The 19,471-nt window shown below is 39.9% G+C and overlaps 1 pseudogene; it reads left to right on the forward strand.

Moving 5' to 3' along the window:
- The first annotated feature begins 18,817 nt into the window (after positions 1–18,817).
- On the forward strand, positions 18,818–18,937 carry LOC129904305 (5S ribosomal RNA; annotated as a pseudogene).
- Positions 18,938–19,471: the final 534 nt, after the last annotated feature.

A 19,471-nucleotide genomic window follows, 5' to 3' on the forward strand; every position in this document is an offset into this window, starting at 1 on the left:
TTAGAGGTTAGTATAAGGAATTTCACTTCCTATGACTCGGTTCTATTGCACGATCTTTAGATATGAAAGTAGAGTAACATTCTAAATGTCATGTAGCCTCCTATTTATAGATGTGACACGCAACACACAGATAAACAAGACTCTACTAGACACGGTCTGCAGACAACCCAAGGACGAACCGCTCTGATATCACTTCTGTCACGATCCAACCTCGTGGGCCGCGAATAGGGTCCAACCTGGACCCTCCTATACATAACTTTCAAATATAACCAAATTGAACTATAGGTAATGTGATACAACCCCCGAAAACCCCAATGGGTTAAAACTTTTTCATGTTCATGTAGCCTCCTTCATTCGTATCATATCATAGAAGAGTGCAAACCGACAATGCTACCATACCGTAAAAACATTTACAGCATGCCATATAGGCACAACCGAAATAAACTCATGAACAACCCACACATACATGTCTACAGACCTCTAAGAATAGTACGGTAACATATGGAGGGATAGAGCCCTCGCCGTACCCCTGAATAAACAAATACATATGTATATCAGAGGACCAATACAAAAAAACTAGGCTCCAGAATAATGGAGCACCTCCAATCATAGGTGAGCGAAAATTCTGAGCTGGCGAATCTCTAAAATGAACGTCTGTGCCTGCGGGCATGAAACGTAGCCCCCAAGGAAAGGGAGGTTAGTACGATATATGTACTGAGTATATATAAAGCATAACAATACAAAACTGAGCTGACAACTGAAGTAGGGATGCAGGAAATAAATATAATAGTTAACAAATTTCTCTACCTGCTTCTTATGACATGAGGGCATGTATACCTTCCTTAAATACCATACCTAGCCCACTATGGGACTTGGTGCTACAAGTGTGTCACTATATTTCCATATGCATACCTACAGACTGTATCCGACCCTTTAGTGAGGGACTCAATGAAGATGTCATTTCATCATTTATCATGCTCGTCCCTTCATAGGACGCGATGAATGATTATTGCATCATATATCATGCCCGGCCCTTCATGGGATACGGTGAATAATTATTTCATCATATATCATGCCCGTCCCTATATGGAACGCGGTGAATTTATCTTGTCTAGCCCTTCATGCGACGTGGTGAATTTATCATGCCCGGCCCTTCATGGGACGCGGTGAATTTATCATGCCCGGCCCTTCATGGGACACGGTAAATTTATCATGCCCGGCCCTTCATGGGACGCGGTGAGTTTATCATGCCCGGCCCTTCATGGGACACGGTAAATTTATCATGCCCAGCCCTTCATGGGATGCAGTGAGTTTATCATCTGAGATTTGGTATAACAATCGTCATGGACTATCATTTGAGGATCAAAACTATCATCGTCTCACGTATCCTCTAACTTCCATTAGGGGCCACATCGACGGAGTCTCCAGAGTCCTAGGCTTTTATTAAGGTAATACCAAATGGCTTATGCAATCAGAGACACTTGACATTATAGAGTTCTTAGGCGTGGGAGCTCATAAATTCAATTAGTATTCATCATATAGGGACTCGAGGGTAGCAGTTCAACTACTTCAAGAACTTCGATATTAAGAAATGAATAGGAGTTATTGTTCATACTTCCCATGCATCCAGTTACTATTTCCTGTATAGAAGGCTTGAGGGTGATAGCTCAGCTATCTTAAGAGCCTTAGCATTTAGAAGTGAACACGAGTCAATAGGCTCTACATATATTACCTTTTATCCTATAGAAGCCTTAAAAAGGCAATATCTCAACTATTACAGGAGTTCTACCATTACGAAGTGGATAAGAATTATGGACTGTACTCGAAGCTTTACGAAGGGAACTATCCCCAAGTTCCATATACAAACCATTCATAACCTATATCTAAGACATGCCAAAATAAAGAAGAATAGCTTTACCTACTTATGTCAAAACATGCCAAGAGAAGGAATAAGCTTTACATACTTATGCCAAAAACATGTCAAAAGAAAGCTTCACATACCTCGTATGGACTTCTCTCAATCACGTCCACGTCGTCTTCCTCCGAACCTATTTAATATGGGAGAAATGCGAGTATCAACAACCTTAACTTTTCAGTGCCCTCAGTTGCACCTTAGCATTCACGGAGCCTATTTCCTTATTCGTCTCCTCGACTAGTTCTTTAATTCGTTAAGGCGTTAACGAAAATTAGGCAGCACCTCCCCTATAAAGTGCTCTATTCGAATTTCTAATTACATCCCTAATCACTACAGCCAATGAACAACAACACCCTACAACATATAAATATAAAACATGACGACATCACGCAACACAAGCTCCAAACAACTTGCTGAAAATTACAACACCAAAATAGGGTTTCTAGTCTTTATTTCGCAAAGCCTTTATTTATACAAAACAAGGGGTCATGTGGCTATTACCATCAGCACCCACACCCCTTTTAGAACACATTTAGGCCCTACAACAAACCCCCACACACCTGCAGCAGTACACCACAAGCACAACACTTTACTTCGACGACAATTCAACTATAGCGATTCCAATTTAGTTTGTTTCGAACGTCAAGCATTTCTATGATGTTTTCAAGTTTCCAGCCACTTAAACAACATATAATACACTTCATAACAACACCATAAAATCCAACTTAAGAGGAGAAACCTTACCTTACCCGAAATTGGCCAAAACTGCCAAATTGCAACTCGAAAAATTTTCAAACTTGCTGAAATCGCGTGGACTTCTTGTTATCCGTTTAGTGCTTCCCCAAGCCATGATTTTTCATTATTAAAACCTTCATATCATGTACAAGCCCTTACCAAAACGTGGGAGAATAGAACTAAGCCATACCTGTTACACCCCACACTTTTGAACCTTGAAACGTGTCCCTAATCTTCTTGAAAGTGGCCCATGAGACCCCTACTATCCACACACATTAAACAGTTCTCAAAGGAAAGAAGAATGTGACACCTCGTGAGAGGGAAGGTTGGAAATAGAGTCATGAGAATCTGGAAAGAGTTGGAGGCTAAACAAATGAGTCGTAGGACTCGATTTACCTACGTAAGCTACTAAGTTAAAAGTCTTATACACTTGAGCTACTTAAGGACATATCAAGCTTACATAGTACGGATTACATCGACTCTTAAAACAAGATAAGATTACGAACCCATGGGAGAGAGGAAAAGGCGACACATGGAAGCAAAAGGAGGTGCCACATGGCAGCCTAGGTAAGTGCCACATGGCAGCAGGTGGCCCACCTGCTTGGGGTCAAGTAGGTTACCCACCTACTTAGGGGCTAACACATGTCACTTCCTAAGGGACCATATATATGTATTTTAATGACTCTTAAGTCATTTGGAACTCAAAAATCAGCCCAAAACATAGAGAGAAAAACGTGAGAAGAAGAAGAGAAAGGGGCAGCCATGGTTTCTAAGAAATTAAGGTAAGTTCTTCAATTTTCCTCCGTGAATTAATTATCTATGATGTTCCTCAACTCCGTGGAGGTGTATATATGTATCATACGATGTCTACGTAATTAATTCTTCAGCTTGGAACTTGAGAGAAAGTTGAAAGAACAGAGGGAAAACGTTAAAATTTAGTTAACAAACCCATTTTTGGAGGGGATAGTTGTTAGTAATATTGGTATAAATTCTTGTGTATAGATTCGTTTTGGGTGATTCAATATGTTTTGGAAAGGTATTTTATAGGTCTATAACTTTCATTTAGACTTTAAAATCCATTTTTGCTTTTAGCTTCTCGAAAAAGGGTGATGAAGTGTAGGGGAGGTACTGCCCAGATTTTGGTTTTGAAATTCTTACACGGACTGCTGTTGGTGTTTTGGGCATATCTTTTTGTACAGAATTGATGTAGGGATGATTCAAAATTTTATGCGACCCTAAGACACATGTATATAAATTTCATGAAGGACGTAAATCCTGTTTCCCTCTATTACCCCTTCGAAACGAAGCGATAAGGTAAAACAGTAAGCTGTCCAGAATTCACATTTTGATAGTTTTGAGTGAGTTGTTGCTGCAGTGGTGTAATGTATTGTTGCAGGGCCTAAATGCATTCTAAAAGGGGTGTGGATGCTTCTGGTTGAAGCCACATGACCCCTCATTTCGTATAATGAAAGGCGTTATAGAATAAAGACTAGACACCCTATTTGATATCATCTTTTTCAATGAGTCACTTGGAGTTTATATTGTATATTATTGGTGTGAATTGCTGCAGGTTGTTGTTATTGGTTGGCTGGTGGTCTTAGGAACATAATTGGAAATTTGTATAGGGCACATTATAGGGGAGGTGCTGCCCAATTTTTGGCGACGCCTTGGCAAATAATAGAACTAGTCGGGGAAACGACTAAGGAAATAGATTCCATTAATAGTAAGGTGTAACCTAGGGTGCTGGAAAGTTAAAAGGGGTTGATATTCATATTACTTTTATGTTGGATAGGTTCAAAGGACGGCGAGGCAAATAGGATAAGGAATAATTCAGACAAGGTATGTAAAACTTTCTCTTGGCATGTTTTGGTATAAGTACGTACAACTATCTTTCTTTCCTTTTGGCGAGTCTTAGCCTTAAGTGAATTGTATGTGGAATGTGGGGATACTTCCATTCCCAGAATTCCAAGTACACCTCATAACCCCTATCCACTGTTCAGTATTAGAGTTCCTGTAAGGATTGAGTATAGCCTAGTAAGGCTTCTACATGTTAAACAGTAGTGTGTGGAAAGCTATCTCTCATTTTCCTTGATATGTATTTGATACAAAAATGAGATTACGATGCCATAGTGGTTCACTGAGCCCTATAAAGGGCCGGGTATGAAATATGTATATGAAGATCACCTGAAGGAAAGTACAGACTATATAGAACTTAATTTCTTTCTTCTTTTGGGCATGTCTTTATCTTAGTCGTAAGTTGAATATGATACGAGCTCCGGAGTAACTCCATTCTTAGTTATTTCGCATTTACTTTTGAATAACGAACTCTGGTAGTAGTAGAACTATTTTCCTGGAAACTTCTATACGTTAAGGAGGTACCAAATGTACAAGGTCCGAGTCATAAAGACTATACGAGACTATGTGTTTTGATTCCATAAATGAGTTGGCCCTACGTTAATACATGTCTAGGGTCCCCGAGATTACGTTTGAGATATCCTATAATGGCATTTAGAGGATCCTCGAGATGACTATTTTGTTACTCGGGTCCTCAAATAAAAGCTCAACTTTCTTGTTCTATCGGGTCTCTGATAATGATTTAAATTGCATATAGTTACTCACTACTCTACTCGTGTATACTGTAACACTTCTTTCACCAGGTCCCGGGCCAGGTCCGTTCGTGCATAACTCACTACATTGTCCACCGAGCCTTTCACTAGAGAGTCGGGTACGTATGTATATATATGTGATGATGATGTGTTGCAATAAGGTGGTGATAGTGCCAGGCCTATGATGATCCTACAGATATGATTCATCGGACCCCTAAAAGGGCCGGCTATATTGTATAATTTGAGCATGCATGCTTTCATAATTTACAGAGTACAGGTACAGGTTTCCAATTTTGATATTTTATCCCCTGCTTCTCTACTTCAGATATGCTTCCAGTTGTATTATGTTATGTTTTACATACTCAGTACATATGTCATACTGACCCCCTGTTACACCCCGTACTTTGGTACCTTAGAATGCTTCTTAAGCTTCTGGGAAGGCTCTTAAGTTTCTCAAAAGTCGTTATGTGAGTCGGATAGTTTATAATACTATCAAATAACTCCAAGGAAAGGAGAACGAAATGCTTCATAATAAGGGAGATTGGAAATAAGGAGTTAGAGGCCGAGAAATGAGTCATAGCACTCGATTGACTCGCGTAAACTACCAACTTGGTGGTCTTACGTACTTAAGCTACTCGAGTGCGTGTTGAGACTAAGTAGCAAGGAATACATAGGCTCTTAAAGTGCGACGAAATTATGAACCCATGGAAGAGAAATAAGGAAACGACGCACCTACTTGAAGCAAGTAGGTGACTCACCTACTTGACATATGGCATCACGTGAAAGGTACACATGGCATCACATAAAAGTGACACGTGGCAGTAGGTGACACACCATGGGGTCACCCCACTTGCCACGTGGCAACCATGGATTGGTTGCATAATTGAGGTGGCCGCCTAAGGGTGTGACATGTGTCACCCTTAGGGGATGACATGTGTCACTCTCCAAAAAGATATATATCTATGTATGGATGACTATTAAGTCATTTTTAGCCAAAAACTTGAACAAAAATAGAGAGAAAAACGTGGAGAAGAAAGCAAAGGCAGCCATGGTTTGGAGAAACACCATGTTGGTAATACGAGTATAACTCCTTGTGTAAGGCTTCTTTTTGAGTGATTCAAGATATTTTGGAAAGCTATTTCATAGGGCTAAAACTTTCATTTAGACTCTACAACCCATCTTTGCTTTTCTCTATTCGAAAAATGGTGGTGAAGCATGGGAGAGCTGCTGCCCAGATTTTGTTTTGGAAATCCTACACGGACAGCTGTGAGTATTTTGGGCATATATTTTCGTAAAAAATTGCTGTAGGGGTAATTCAAAATTGTTTGCGACATTGATACACATGTATATAACTTTCATTGAGGCCACAAATCCTATTTCCCTCAATTACCCCTCTGAAACTAAGCGACAATATAAGACAGTGGGCTGTCTAGATTTTGCGTTTTGATAGTTTTGGCGAGTTTGACAAGTTTAACGTAAGGTAAGGCCTTTCCTTTTAAATTGAAGTTTATGGTGTTGTTATAGAGGGTATTGTACGTTGTGTAAGTGGATGGAAATGTGAAAATATGATAAATATATTTGACGCCCGAAATAAACTAAATTGGAGTCGCTAGAAGTGAATTGTCGTCGAAATAAAGTATCGTTCTTGTAAGTTGTTGCTGCAGGGGTGTAATGTATTGTTGCAGGGCCTAAATGCGTTCTAAAAAGGGGTGTGGATGCTGCTGGTTGCATCCACACGACCCCTCGTTGCGTATAATGAAAGGCGTTACAAAATAAAGGCTAGATGCCCTATTGTGCTACCGTATTTTTGAATAAGTCGTTTGGAGTTTATGTTGTATATTGTTGGTGTGAATTGCTGTAGGTTGTTGTTGTTGGTTGGATGTAGGTCTTAGGGACCTAATTGGAAATTTGAATAGGGCACATTATAGGGGAGATGATGCCCAATTTTCATCGACGCCTTAGCGAATAACAGAACTAGTCAGGAAAACGACTAAGGAAATAGATTTTATTAATACTAAGATGTAACCTAGGGTGCTGGAAAGTAAAAGGGGTTGATATTCATACTACTTTCATGTTGAATAGGTTCAAAGAACGGCGAGGCAAGCAGGATAAGGAATAATTCAGACAAGGTATATGAAGCTTTCTTTTGGCATGTTTTTGGCATAAGTATGTAAAGCTATTCTTCTCTTATTTTGGCATGTCTTAGACGTAAGTAATGAATGATATGTATATGAGCTTGGGGTAATTCCATTCATAAATTCCAAGCATGAGCCATGAGTTTCATTGACTTTGTGATATTAGAACTCCTGTAGTAGTTGAGTTGTTGCCTTTTAGGGCTTCTATATGATGAAAGGTAGTATGTGTAAAGCCGGTCTCTTCTTCCTTTTGGAATGTCTTAAATGTAAGTAAATTTAGGTATGATATGAGTGTAAAGGTAGTTCCAGTTGTAAGTCCCGAGTATAACTTGTGACTCGAGTTTACTCCTAAATGCTAAGGGTCTTGAAGTAGTTAAACTATGACCCTCGAGCCTTCTATAGGCTAAATAGTGATTGGGTGTGTAAGTTCCTAAATATGGGGTCTCTTAGGCATATTTGTGATAATGGTGATATCTAAGGGATATTTGATATGTTACAGAGTTGTATGGGCACGTATATGCATTATGATATATATATGGATCGGGCCGGACGTACCTCAGCTCATTTTGCTATTTAAGGATCGGGTCATACGTTCCATGACATATTATGCATTATACGGATCGGGCCGTCATACCTCGGCAATATTATGCATTATATGGATTGGGTCGTCGTACCTCAGCATCATCATGTAATATATGGATCGGGCCATCGTACCTCGACATTATCATGTAATATATGGATCGAGCCGTCGTACCACGGCATTATCATATGACATATGGATCGGGCCGTCGTTCCTCAGCATATGCTTGTTGTATATATGAATCAGGTTGTACGTCCCACATTGCTAATAATATGTATATGCCTATCATGATAAATGATGTGTTTGTAACACCGAGTCCCCGAGCAGGCCGGATACGGTACGTGATAATGGTATACATGACTTTATTGTATGAGATGCAAGTACAGTACCCTATTAAATGCTATACTTGGTTTCCTGCATCCCTATTTCAGTTGTTATCTCAGTTATGTTATGCTTATATACTCAGTACATGTATCGTACTAACCCCCCTTTATTTTGGGGGCTGCATTTTATGCCCGCAGGTACAATACAGATTTTGGAAGTCCACCAGCTCAGGATTCCACTCAGCAAGTTTAGAAGAAGCTCCATTGATTCGGAGCCTAGCTTTTGAGTACTAGTCCTGCAATGTATATATTTGTTTATGCAGGGGTACAACGGGGGCCCTATCCCGCCATATGTTGTCGTTCCTATTCTTAGAGGTCTGTAGACATATGTGTGTGGGTTGTTTAGAAGTTTATTTCGGTTATGCCTATGCGATATATTATAAAAGATATTATGTTGTGGCAGCCTTATCGGCTGACTTTCCCTTGTGAAAGAGGCCACACGTGTATGAATATTTTATCACCCACTGAGTTTGTGTGTTTGGTTCTTATATCTAGAAGGCTATATGACCATGAAAATGTTTTAACCTATTGAGGTTTTTGTGAGTAGTATCATATTATACATAGTCTAATTTGACTACAGTTGACAGATAGGTACACGGGGGTCCGGGTCAGACCCCAGTCGCGGCCCATGGGTTGGGTCATGACACCCCCCATCTTCGGGGGGCTGCGTTCATGCCCGCAGGTATAGATACAGGTTTTGGGAGTCCGTCAGCTTAGGATTCCATGCAGCTCAGCTGGAAGAGGATCCATTGTATCAGGGCCTAGTTTTTGATACTATCCACTGATGTATAAAATTGTTTTGTCCATTCGGGGGTACGGCGGGGGCCCTGTCCCACCATATGTTGTCAGTTATATTTTTAGAGGTCTGCAGACATGTATATGTGGGTTGTATATGTCAATGTGATTAAGCTTGGTCTACATGATATATGGTATATGTTATTATGTTATGACAGTCTTGTCGGATTGCATGCCCTGTCATGTTGTGATACAAACGAAAAGAGCTACAGGTTTATGAAAGTATTATCGCCTAGTAGGGCTCTATTACATAATATTGTTTTATTTATAGTTCAATTTGACCACAACTGATAGTTAGGTATACGGGGGTCCAAGTCGGACCCCAGTCGCGGCCTACAGGGTTGGGTTGTGACAATACCTTAACAAATGGCTTCCCAAACCTGCTGAAAATTAACTTCGGAAACCCCCTTAACGTGCTGAAAGTTGTAGACTGTTTGTGTCACTTCTCCGCTGCCCCAAATTGGAATTTTATGTTATAAAACACCATTACATAACTGTGGTATACCTTAAATAATTAATTTATGAAACGAAACTCTGAGTCTTACCTTGGCAGCCCAAAACCCGTAGCTCCTCTTCTTGCCCTCCAACGTTTTCCTCTTCTTCTTTCACACTTTCTCTTGTTTGTTCCAAGTGTAAAGCTGAAGGTATGGTTCTGTAGGTATTATAAAACACATATATATATCTCCACGTGCTTGAGAAACACCGTAGATAATTAATTCACAGAGGAAAACGTTGGAAAACTTACCTTGAACTCTTTCAAGCCATGGCTGCCGCCTTCTCTTCTCTCACATTTTCTCTCTATTTTTGGCTTATGTTTTGGATGAATACTAAACTTAGGGGTCACATAACACAAATATATATACCTCTTTAGAAGGTGCCATGTGGCAGCCTCCTAGGGTGACACGTGGCAGCCTCCTAGGGTGACATGTGGCAGCCTCCTAGGGTGCCACTTCAACTCATGCGGCCAATCACATGCTGCCATGTGGCAGTGGGGTCCACCCCAAGCTTCTGCGTCACCTACTTGACCCTAAGTAGGTGCATCACCTACTTGTCCAAGTAGGTGCATCACCTACTTTCTTTGAATAGGCGCTTCGTTTCCTTATTTCTCCTTCAAGAGCTTGTAATCTCATCTTACTTCAAGAGCCTATGCACTCCATGCTACTTAAGCTCGATGTATACTCAAGTAGCTTAAGTGTGAAGGACTTCTAAGTTAGTAGCTTACGTAAGCAAGTCGAGTTCCATGATTTGTTAGTTGGCCTCCAACTCCTTTCAAATACTTATAACTCTATTTCCAACCTTCACTATCACGGGGCATCACATCCTCCCTTCCTTAGAGTTATTTGGTAACGTGATAGATAATAGGGATCACATGGAGATTTTCAAGAAGCTTATGAACACGTCTCAAGGTACAGAAGTATGGGATATAACAATTAAAGTGCCTATATGAAGGCTTGAAAAGAGTTTTAAGACATATGTGGTGGGTTGCTTTAAAAATGTGTATTTTATGCATTTCCATTACTCTCATGCATGTAAGAATTCTTTAAAAAAATTGAAAGGTTTTTATGAAATGAACCCACCTAGTTTTTTATAATAAAGCAAAGATGAAATAAATTTCTACTCCAAATGAATGTTATGAAGTAAATGCTTATGAAGGGAATTCTTTATAAAATGATTGATTTATGAAAGAGCTTCTTAGCCAAAGTAAGGTTTCAATGTGAAAGGACAATCCTCACATTGAATCAAATGAAATCTTTCAGATTATGATATGACATATATGACATCCCTATATGTCGTCACTGCTTTTGAATATTTTTCCAAAAGGTAGGTTCGATTAGCATGGTACCTGAAATACCATCACAGATTGTAGAACTAATTTTTTTATAAATCAAGATTCATTAATAGGATAGTGAATGGGCTATGGCAACCATGATGATAATATAAATCAAAGATTTTAATGAGCTTATTCCATGAGATTTGACCTAGCACCGAATGTAGCATGTAGATGGAGACTCTACCGAAGGGGTTCTTAAGTTGCATTAACTATGTTCCACCATAGGAACCCTTGTCGGCTAGGACTTTGTAGCCATCAAATGTTAAAGTTAAAGTTAAAGAATGTTCAAAGTTGATCGGAGTTCTACTTGTCAAGTAGTCTCCTCGTGCCAACGTAGGGGGATATGTTGGATTCCATGTAATAGCTCACATGGTCTTAAATATCAGTTATGGTCACTTTCCCATAAAATAAATGTTTTAAGGCTTCATATGATGATGTCTCATGCATTCACTTATGCATATTGCTTACTCATGTCTCTCTCTTATGTTCTTCATATCATAGCATACTCACATATTTAGTACATTCAAAGTACTAACGTATACTTTTGCCTATATGATATCACCATGTAGGGACTGGGGTCGCTCCTCATCCTCCTCCCCATAGCTAAGTTGATAGTTGAAGGCTATCACTTTGGTGAGTTCTCATGTTTCAGGAACGACACTCCTATCTTATCAAGATTATGTTATGTTTAGGCTCTTACATTAAGTTTTGGTATTTGTTTTGACTAAATCTTGAGGGTGAGCTAGGAATATGTCTTAGCCCCCGTCAAGTCTTAATGTTATATCCCGTACTTTTGTACCTTGAAAGGTTCTCAAGATTCTTTAAAGGCTCTTAAGTTTCTTGAAAGGTTCTTAAGTTTTTGGAAGAATTTTTAAGTTTCTTAAAGCTTCTTAAAAGTTACCATGTGAGCCGGATAATCTATAACACTATTAAACAACTCTAAGAAAGAGAGAATGTGACACCCCATAGTAGGGAAAATTGGAAATATGGTAATAAGAATCCGGAAGAAGTTGGAGGTTAAGTAATGAGTCGTAGGACTCGACTTATTTACGTAAGCTACCAACTTGAAAATCTTACATACTTAAACTACTTGAGTACATACCAAACTTACATAGCTAGGATAACATAGGTTCATAAAGGAAGACGAGATTATGAACCCACGAGGAGGAAAAGAGGGTGACACATGGAAGAAAGAGGGAGTGCCACGTGGCAACAGCTTGGAGTGCCACATGGCAGAAGCTGCAGCAAGGAGGTAGGCCCCACCTTCCACGTGGTAGCCCAAGGGTGGAGGAGGGGGTACGTTGGCCCTATGAGGGCTTGACACATGTCACCACTTAGGGGTTGACACGTGTCACCCCCTATATATATATATATATATATATATATTTTATGACTTTTAGTTTCATCCTTATCCTATAAGTTCCATACTTCTCTAGAAAATTCAAGAGGAAAAAGGAAGAGAAGAAACCCTAGAGCTAGAGAGAAAGTAGTGGCGGCCAAGGGGAGAAAAACGTAAGTTTTCCAATTTTATTTCGTGAATTAAGTATTTAAGGTATATCATGATGGTATGAAGGTGTTAGTAATATAAATTTATGGTTTGGAGCAGCACCAAAAGGTTAACAAACAATCACAAAGTTTTAGCCGCGCTAAAAGAACTTCTGAGGCGAGTTTTGGCAAGTTTTTGGAAGTTTCAGGCAAGGTAAGGTTTCCCCTTTAAAATTGGAGTTTATGATGTTGTTATGCAGTATATTAAATGTCTTAAATAAGGCTGGAGGTAGAAAACTTGTATAAGCATGCTTGACGTTAGAAACAAACTAATTTGAAGTCGTTATAATTAAATCGAAGTCGAGTAGAGTGTTGTGATTGTGGTGCTGCGGTTGCAGATGGTTGGATGGAGTGTTGAAGGGATGGAAAGTGTTCTAAAAGGGGTGTTAAAGGTTTTACGAAATAAAGGTTAAAAACTCTATTTTGGTATCCTAGTGTTGACCTAGTTGTTTGAAGTTGTATTGAGTAATGTTGAAGTGATTTGATTTTATATATTAGCTGATGGTTGTTTTTGGTAATATGGCTGCTAAGATTAGCAGTTGGATAGGGCAAGTTATAGGGGAGATTGTCACGACCCAACCCCGTAGGCCGCAACTGGGGCCGGACCTCCCCCGTATACCCAACTACTAGCTGTGATCAAATTGCATTGTAAATAAAATAATATTATATAACAGAACCCCATTGGGCGACAACATTTTCATGAATCTGTAGCCCTTTTCTTTTATATCACAACATGACAGGGCACGCAAGCCGACAAGGCTGTCATAACATAATAACATATATCATGTAGACCCAGCTGAATCAAACTGACATACACAACCCACATATACATGTCTGCAGACCTCTAAAAATATAAATGACAACATATGGTGGGACAGGGCCCCCACCGTACCCTAGAATAGACAAATCAATGTTATACACTAGTGGACAGTATCAAAAACTAGGCCCTGAAACAATAGAGCCTCTTCCAGCTGAGCTGTATGGAATCCTAAGATGACGGACTCCCAAACCTGTATCTATACCTATGGGCATGAACGCAGCCCCCCGAGAAAGGGGGTCAGTACGACATATGTACTGAGTATGTAAAATGTAACATAATACACTGGAGGTATATTCGAAATAGAGAAGCAGGGGGACAAATTATTAAATCGAAGTCATGTACCTGTACTCTGTGAATCACAAAAGTATGCATGCTCAATTTATACAATATAGCCGGCCCTTTCAGGGGTTCGGTGAATCACATCTGTAGGACCATCACAGGCCTGGCGCAATCACCAACTTATTACAACACATTATCATATATATACATACGTACCCGGCCCTCTAGTGAGGGGCTCGGTGAACAATGCAGTGAATTGTGCACGACAACGTACCCGGCCCGGGACTCAGTGAAAGAAGTGTTACAGTATACACGAGTAGAGTCATGAGTAACTATATGCAATTTAAATCATTATCAGAGACTCAACCAAATAAGAAAGTTACGCTTTTGTTTGAGGATCCGAGTAACGGTGTAGTCATCTCGAGTGTCCTCTGATACCATTATGGGCTGTCTCAGAAGTGATCTCGGGGACCCTAGACATGTATTAACGTAGGGACAAATCATTTATGGAATCAAAAACGCTTAATCTCGTATAGTCTTTAAGACTTGGAGCCTGTACATTTGGTCCCTCTTTAATATATACAAGTTTCCAGGGAAATAGTTCAACCACTATCAAAGTTTGATGTTCAAAAGTAAATAAGAAATATTTAAGAATGGAGTTACCCCAGAGTTTAGATTACATTTAACTTACAGCTAAACAGAGACATGCCCAAGAGAAGAAAGAGAATAAGCTCTATGTAGTCTGTACTTTCTTTCAAATGACCTTTATACACATATTTCATATCCAGCCCATTATGGGGCTCGGTGAGCCATTATGGCATTCAAATTTCAATTTCGTACCAAATACATATCAAGAGAAGGGAAAGATAGTTTCCCATACAGTACTCTTTAGCACGTAAAAGCCTAAACAAGCAATACTCAATCCTTGTAGGGGTGTCAACACTTAACTGTAGTTAGGGATTATGGGGCGTACCTGGAGTTCTGGGAGTGGAATTGTTCCCACATTCCACATACAATTCACTTAAGGCTAAGACTTGCCAAAAGGAAAGAAAGATAATTGTACGTGCTTATACCAAAACATGCCATGAGAAAACTTTACATACCTTGTCTGAATTATTCCTTATCCTGCTTGCCTCGCCGTCCTTTGAACCTATTCAACATGAAAGTAGTATGAATATCAACGCCTTTTACTTTCCAGCACCATAGGTTACATCTTAGTATTAATGGAATCTATTTCCTTAGTCGTTTCCCCGACTAGTTCTGTTATTCGCTAAGGCGTTGTCGAAAATTGGGCAGCACCTCCCCTATAATGTGCCTTATCCAAATTTCCAATTAGGTCCCTAAGACCTACAGCCAACCAACAACAACAACCTGCATCAATTCAGACCAACAATATACAACATAAACTTCAAACGATTATTCAAAAATACGGTAGCACAATAGGGTGTCTAGCCTTTATTTTGTAACGTCTTTCATTATACGCAATGAGGGGTCGTGTGGATTTAACTAGCAGCACCCTAACCCATATTAGAACATATTTAGGCCCTACAACACACATCAAACCCTGCAACAGCACCTCACACGAACAATATTATCCTTCGACGACAATTTAACTATAGCGATTCCAATTTAGTTTATTTCGAATGTCGAGCATTTCTACGACGTTCTTAAACTTCCAGCATCATACAAGGGGTGTAATACACCAAATAACAATACCATAAATTCTAATTTAAAAGGAAAGGTCTTACCTTACGTTAAACTTGTCAAACTCGTCAAAACTATCCAAAATGTGAAATCTGGACAGCCCGCTGTCTTACTTGTCGCTTAGTTTCGAAGGGGTAATTGAGGGAAACAGGATTTGTGTCCTCAATGAAAGTTATAGACATGTGTATCAAGGTCACAAACAATTTTGAATTACCCCTACAATAATTTTGTACGAAAATATATGACCAAAACACCAACAGCAGTCCGTGGAAGATTTCCAAAACCAAAATCTGGGCAGTACCTCCTCTACACTTCATCACCCTTATTTGAGCTGATACAAGTAAAACTGGATTTTGGAGTCTAAATGAAAGTTATAGAACCATGAAATACCTTTCCAAAACATATTGAATCACTCGAAAAGAAGCTATACACAAGAAGTTATACCAATATTACTAACCACTGTCCCTTCCAAAAATGGGTTTGTTAACTAGCGTTTTCTCTTTAAGTTTCTCTTAGTTTTCCAAGTGTAGAACTGAAAATATAGTTCCGTAAGCATCGTAATATACATATATACACCTCCACATATTTTAGGAACGTCGTATATAATTAATTCACGGAGAGAAAATTAGAAAACTCACCTTTAAACTTCAAACGCCATGGCTGCCTCTCTATCTCTCTTTCTCACGTTTCTGTCCAATTTTTCCCAAGTGTATAGCTGAAGAAATGACTTCTTAGTCATCATAATATACATATATATACATACATATATATATCTCCACGTGCTTGAGGAACACCGTATTTAATTATTCACGGAAGAAAATCAAGGAACTTACCTTAAACTTTCTCTAACCATGGCTGCCTCTTCTCACGTTTTTTTTTTCTCTATGTTTTGGACTGATTTTTGGCTAAGTATGCTGTACTTAGTCATTACATATATATCCACCCTTTTTAAAAAGGTGCCATGTGGCAGCCCCTTGGAGGTGCCACGTGGCAGCCCCCTAGGACGCCACCTAGTTCATGCGGCCTATCACACGTCGCCATGTGGCAGCGGGGTCCACCCCCCAAGCAGGCAGGTGAGTCACCTGCTTGCTTGTCACCTGCTTGCTTGAGGTGCTTGCTTGTCACCTGCTTGCTTGACTTTCGTAAGTTCGGAAACTAGTTTTTGCTCTCTCTCGTAGGTTCATAATCTCGTCTTATTTTAAGAGCCTATGTAACCCATGCTACAAAAGCTTGGTATGTACTCCAATAGCTTAAGTATGTAAGACTTCCAAGTTAGTAGCTTACGTAGCTAAATCGAGTTCTACGACTCATTATTTGGCCTCCAATTCCTTCCGGATTCTTATGATTCCATTTCCAACCTTCTCCACTATGGGGTATCACACTCTCCCTTTCTTAGGGTCATTTGATAGTGTCGTAGCGTATCCGGCTCACATGATAATGTCTAAGGAACTTAGGAGACATTCTGAGCTTAAAAAAAGGGTGGGGTGTAACATCCTTCCCCCCTTTAGATCATTCATCCCCGAATGTTAAACAAAACTTCCCTTATAACTTATACAGACCATCGGGGGATTCGTTTCTATTTCCGTAACACATATTTCCATCGAAGTACTTAATATACGAGTTTCAGGAGTTGGGGTTACCTGTAGACATCGGGAAATAGGTTTTACCTCACAAGATTCCATCTCTGGGACCTTATCTATGGAATATACCTCGGGTGGCTCGTCAGTACCTTTGCGAAGCATTCTTATCTGATGGACTGGGCGTATAGTTTCCAAGTGAGGTGGTAAGCTTAACTTACAAGCCACGTTGCCCACCTTATGAGTAACTTGATACCGTCTAACATACTCTGGGTCAAGTTTCTTTTCTAGGTGACCCTATGATGAACATCTAATCATCAACTTAAACTTTCTATGTCGACGTCGATTATCTGTATATCATTCCTGCCGACTCTGGGCTTTTAGTCAATAGCTTGCTTAATCATGTCGAGGCCATTGGAATACTGGAGTAGTAATTATTATTGTAGGCAACTTGATAAGTGATGGATAATCATTCCGGCTACCTTCGAAGTTAATCTCCCGGCTTGTGACATATCTTCTAGCGTCTAATAGTGTGCTCAGTCTGTTTAGTAGCTCGAGGGAGAAATACGGTACTAAGACCTGTCTGTGCTCCTGATCTCTTCTTGGACTGATCTCAAGGCGTTAATTATAATTGAAGTCCCTTTATCTTGGATATTAGATGAGGAAACCTCACGGAACCTTACCATTCTCCATGTTCTATAACTCCCTCTAATTTCAGCAGCATAGGTGCTCTTGATTGGAAGCAAATGGGCTGATTCATTAGCCTAATCACAATAACTCATATAGCACCCTACTCTTACCGAGTATAAAATGGGTGCGTAATGACGTGGATAATTTGGGAACCATTAGCCTCGTATAGTCTTTCTTGACTCCTTTCAGAACTTTAACTGGCATTCGATCTTTTGGGTCCTTCTTCCCCTCTTTTCGAATCCTTAGGGTTGGGTACCGAATAATGTTGTAGTCCCCCCATATAACGGCGCTCGTAGTCGTTCTGTGCTTTGTCTAACATGATCTGGTGTAATTCCAAAAGAGTTTTGGCATAGAAGCTCGCTATCCTGTAATAACCAGCTAGTTCAGTCAGTTTTACTTAAACCTTTTCACAATTTCCCTTACCCCCGCTTATAATCCTCTAGACACATTATCTTGTGTCATTCTTTACCTTTACAAGAATACGAGAGAGTACAAGAAGCATCCTAGCGTTACCTCGCCAGTCCTCATGTCTTACCTTGCCTTTCCTCCCTTCCTACACTCGAGGTCGGGGTAGATCTTTGGTCCAATCGTGGCCATGTCTTACTTCACTCGTAGTACTAATTCCATCTCGGTAGTTTGGCTTAACTTATCTTTGCACCTCTCGGTAGTTAGTTGCAACTTGGGCTCCTTCGCTTGGGATAATAGCTGTGGGGACTCCGTAAGGTCCTACCACTTTTTTTACTCTACAATTTTACACCTTCTCGGCGGATTAGGTAACCTTTGATCGAAGGAGTAGGGACTAATATCGTTATTCCTTAAGTAACATTCCCTCCGGAGTCATCTGGCGCTGGAGTACAAAATGAGTTTTGTAGTCCTGGTCATATTGTGGGATTTTTGACCTTGGGCACTTCTTCCTGTCATTTGTAAATTACATCCGCTAGTACCATTACCTTTGGGTTTTGCTTTTTCGCCCTCAGAGTTGGCTACCAAGTGGTGTCGAAATTCCCTCGACCACTGGCCTATATAGCCATTCTGCGGTTTTCCTCTCATTAACTAGTTCTATGTTGAAGAGTTGTGGCATTCAAGTGTGTCGTCAGTTAGCAAATAGCTAATCCTTCTTGTTTTTCTTAAGACCTTGTTACAATTTTCTTTACCGTATCTTATAATACTCCGGGTACATAATCTCATCTCGTTTCTCTGTTACTAGTCAGATACTTCTGTCTAGCGTGATCATACCAGCACTAACGTATTAAGTTCCATCCGAATTTCAAAGTTAAGCATGCTGGGGCGAGAGTAATATTGGGATGGGTGACCTCCCTGGGAAGTCTTCGTGTTGCGTTTCATTGTAATCCTTACCATAATGGGTGGGGCACTCAAATTAGCTCCTGATTTACCTCAACGTTGTCTCGCGAGTCTTTATGTTTTGCCCTATCCTTTCGTCTGTTATCTTGCATCCAGTGTCAGCATAGACCTTTATATCCACTATCCTCCATTCACTTTGTGTTCTCCTCATTTACTACCACAGGAGGCTTTCTATTCCTTTTCCTTTAGTTATTTATCTATCGCAACATCATTTGCGACTAACTCTATGACCAACGCTTTGGCTTTTGGTCTAGCATGTTGTCATTCTCCTTCATAGTGTCTCTTGAATTATTTGATATCCTTTCATGGTTACACTATTTTGTTTTTATACGTAGCCGCCTTCTAGGGTTATGTTGTTCAGGGTCTCATCATAACTTCTTATCGCTTCCTTATGTAGCATTCTGGCTTCCATCCAACTATTGGTAGCCTCCGAACCTTTTTAACTTGGTTCAGCAAGATACCTTATTGAAGTTAAGACGTTCGTCTCAGATATATTCCCATATCGATTGTCTTC

Source organism: Solanum dulcamara, chromosome 1 (assembly GCF_947179165.1).
Source record: "Solanum dulcamara chromosome 1, daSolDulc1.2, whole genome shotgun sequence".
In the NCBI taxonomy this organism is placed as follows: domain Eukaryota; kingdom Viridiplantae; phylum Streptophyta; class Magnoliopsida; order Solanales; family Solanaceae; genus Solanum; species Solanum dulcamara.